Here is a 4499-nt window from a genome sequence, read left to right on the forward strand (position 1 = left end):
ATTGACCTTCGCAAGTGCATGCATCGTATATTTCTCCAAGAGGGAGCTAGGCCGGTTAGGCAACCGCAAAGGAGGCTCAACCCGACCATCCTTGATGTGGTAAAGAAGGAGGTCACTACGCTACTTGATGCAGGTATCATATACCCAATTTTTTACAGTGAGTGGGTGAGCTCGGTCCAGGTTGTTCCCAAGAAATCGGGCATCACTGCAGTTAAAAAGGATGATGGTGAAGTGGTCACCAAGAGAGTACAAAATGCATGGCGAGTGTGCATCGATTATAGAAGGTTGAATGCCGCTACAAGGAAGGACCACTACCCTTTGCCCTTTATCGATCAGATGTTGGACCGTTTAGCGGGTAAATCCCATTATTGCTTTCTTGATGGATTCATTGGTTACTTCCAGATTCACATTGCTCCTGAAGATCAGGAAAAGACCACATTCACTTGCCCTTTTGGTACCTTTGCCTACAAAAGGATGCCATTTGGACTATGTAATGCACCTGCTACTTTTCAGCGGTGTATGACCAGTGTCTTTTCCGATCTAATGGAGAATTGTCTGGAAGTCTTTTTGGATAACTTCAGTGTTTATGGAACTTCATTTGATTGTTGCTTAGAGAACTTGGCCAAGATCTTAGCTAGATGTGTTGGCCAAGATCTTAGCTCGATGTTATCACCACTTTACCTCACCCCTCATCTGTGAGGGAGGTCCGCTTGTTTTTGGGACATGCAGGATTCTACAGGCGCTTTATCAAAGATTTCAGCAAAATTGCTTTGCCATTGTCGCGCCTACTCCAAAAGGATGTGGACTTTGAGTTTGACAGTGCATGTGTGAAAGCGTTTGAAGAGTTAAGGAGAGTTCTCACCACGACACCGATTGTGCGAGGCCCCAACTGGACGCTGCCATTCGAGATAATGTGCGATGCGTCAAACCATGCTGTAGGTGCCGCGCTTGCACAGCGCGATAGTAAACTCCCTTATGTCATTGCTTACTCTTCTAAAACACTGGATGCAGCACAATCTAACTATACCACTACAGAAAAGGAACTTCTAGATATTGTTCATGCTTTAGATAAATTCAGATCTTATTTGCTAGGGTCCAAGATAGTGGTATACACGGATGATGCAGCTTTAAAGTACTTATTGACAAAGAATGAGTCAAAAGCTACACTCATACGTTGGATCTTGCTTTTGCAAGAATTTGACATTGAGATTAGGGACCGGAGTGGGTCTCAAAATTTAGTTGCAGATCATTTAAGCTGCCTTGAGAATTTGAAATTTGACCCATTCCCGATCAATGACTCATTCCCATTGGATAGTTTGCATGCTGTATCGGATAGCTTCCCTTGGTTTGCCCCAATGGCGAACTACTTGGTTGCGAAAATCTTCCCTCCCAACTTTTCTAAAAACCAAAGGGACAAGTTGAGGAGTGACTCTAAATACTACGTTTGAGATGACCCTCACTTGTGGAAGAGGGGAGTGGACCAAGTAATTCGAAGATGTGTGCCAAAATCTGAAATTCAACCTATTCTTGAAGCTTGCCACTCGTCCGAATGTGATGGCCACTTTGGCCCACAAAAGACAACTAAAAAGGTGTTGGATTGTAGATTCTGGTGGCCAACCTTATTCAAGGATGCTAACCGGTTCTGTGTGTCTTGCCATCAGTGTCAGAAGTCAGGAAACACGTCCCAAAGGGATGAGATGCCGCAACAACCTATATTGTTCTATGAGATATTTGATGTATGGGCATTGACTTTATGGGACCATTTCCCAACTCAAGTGGGTATCTATATATTCTGTTAGCGGTTGACTACGTGTCAAAGTGGGTAGAAACAATACCTACCCGCCTTGACGATGCCAATACCGTCATTTCCTTCATTAGAAATCACATTGTATGCCGTTATGGGTCGCCACGAGCAATCGTGAGCGACCAAGGATCTCACTTTTGTAACAGAAAAGTAGAGGCACTGCTCAAGCGCTATGGGGTATTGCATAAGGTTGCCACTGCTTATCACCCACAAACCAACAGACAAGCAGAAGTGTCCAACTGGGAGATTAAGAGAATCTTGGAGAAAGTGGTCAATCCACAAAGGAAGGATTGGAGCCTCCGGTTAGGAGATGCACTATGGGCATATAGGACGGCCTACAAGACTCCGTTAGGGATGAGTCCCTTCTGGATTGTCTATGGTAAGGCATGCCACCTTCCGGTGGAAATTGAGCATAAAGCCTATTGGGCGGTAAAGCAGTGTAACATGGATTTCACCAAGGCGGGTGTGGCCAGGAAATTACAACTAGAGGAGCTCGAGTGCTTGAGGAGCGAAGCGTATGAGAATGCCCGGATTTACAAGGAAAATACTAAAGCATTTCATGATCATCACATCCGGAAGAAGGATTTTCAAGAAGGTGATGAGGTTCTTCTCTACAACTCGAGGCTTAGATTCATAACTGGCAAGCTCCGTTCTAGATGGGAAGGACCCTTCAAGGTGAAGGAGATAAAGCCCTATGGAGTAGTGAAATTGTTTGATCCTAAAAGTGAAGTAACTTTCAAGGTGAATGGACATAGAGTGAAGAAGTACCACGGCTACAAGCTCCCAAAGGAGCTAGAGGTGTTCCTACTAACGGATGCACCTAGAGGAGGAGAAGCTTAAGCGACTACGCGTCCAACTTAAGGACGTTAAAGAAAAGTGCTTGGTGGGAGGCACCCCACCGTGGTAAGATCTTCCTTGTGTATACCGTCTTCTTTTTAGCTTTAAATTCTTGTGAATTTTGTGACTTCTTGATGTTGTTGATTGCTTAGGAATGCTAGTTTTATTGTTCTTGTTGGATAACGAGGATATTTAGATAGATTTCATCATTTTGGTATGAATGAATTGTTGAAGTAGAGAGAATGCTATGTTTTGAATAGTGCATGAATTTGTGAGTGTTTTCTTGACTACTAGCTTAAACACCTGCCAAGAATATCTTAGGATAGCCCTTTCTATGTTGTTTAAAAAAAAGAGAGGGAAAAGGGCATCCGCGTGCGAGCGCACTGTGCGCGCGCGCGCCGGTGGTGCATTTCTTACACCTGGGCCAAACACCCGAGAGTCATGCCCACTCTGTGTCCATTTTGTACTAGGCACCCACGCGCCAGTGTGCATGTCGCCTGCGCACCCCTTGCAACTTGGCCATCGACGCACAAGCGCACTGTGCGCGCACGCCGATGGTGTAATATGAACTCTATGGTACAAAAACCAGAGAGTTGTACCATACTTGTGCCTAGTCTGTGCCCACACCGATGCGCCCGCGCACTGCGCGCGTCCACGTCGGTAGCCAACCCCATCAGGCACGTGTCCGCGTACTGTGCGCATCCGCACACCTATGCTACATGCCAACTCTGGTACAAGAAAACAGAGAGTTAGGCCTACTTTGTGTCAATTCTGTGCCAGGGGCCCAACTGTATTCACGCGTACGCGCCAATGACGCGTGCGCGTCCCTCGCTCCACCTTCACCGACGCGCTAACGCACAGTGCGCGCGCGCATCGGTCGCACGAACCAGTTTTAAAGCTGGCGCGCCCTGTTCTGTCCCTCTCCCACCCTCTTTCTTATTTCTTTCTTCTTCCTTCTCCATTACCTCTCTTCTCTTCTTTCTCTTCCACAATCCACCACCACCGTCTCTGGCTACTTATCGGCGACCACCACCACTTCCGGTGTCCCTACATCTCTTCTATCTCTTTCTCATTTTCACAACAAGAAAATTCTACCTTGATTCTTTTACACTTCTCAAGGTTTTACTTCTTCTATATCTCTTCCCTTACTTTCTTTGCATATCCTCCTTTTCTAGTTAGATGTTTCTTGTTGATTCGCTTATTTTCTCTTTTAGTTGTATGTTTATACTACTTACTTTTTGTTTGTTTACTTTTTTCCTTCTTCTTGCTTTTCCATAGATGTTGAATTTGAGTTTTCATTTGCTTTAATAGATCTTCTTAATTGTTTTTCATTATCTTTGTCAGTAAGTAATGTTGTGTGATGATTGATATTTCATTTTGAGCTTCTAATTGGTTGAATATCTCATACTTGCTCATTGCTTGATAACTGCATGCCAAGTGTTCGAAGAAATGCGCGAATGCCATTTTGGTTTATTTTAATCATGTACCTTCAATTTGGTACTTCCTCTTCATTCACTTGCTCTCTTCAAAGTGCATTGAGTTCACTCAGCTTATTACTTGCTAATTAGATACTCATTGAACATGACTTGCTCTTTGTTATGGATGCTTGAGATTATTCTTCTCATGCTATATTGCATGCTTTACTCCCTCTTGCATCCCATGCCAAGTGTTGTGACCCATGTCTCTATGATTACTTTGTTGCAATATTTCTTTTGGGCACTATCTTTCACTTGCATGTTTTGTTGAGATGATCCTTTGGGTTTAATGCTTTCCTTCTTTCCCTTCCATTTTTAGGATGGCCACCAAGAAAGGCAAGGAGAAAGCTTCAAGGAAACCAGCCACAAAGAGGGCACTCCAA

This window comes from Arachis ipaensis, chromosome B05, assembly GCF_000816755.2.
Source record: "Arachis ipaensis cultivar K30076 chromosome B05, Araip1.1, whole genome shotgun sequence".
Classification (NCBI taxonomy): Eukaryota; Viridiplantae; Streptophyta; class Magnoliopsida; order Fabales; family Fabaceae; genus Arachis; species Arachis ipaensis.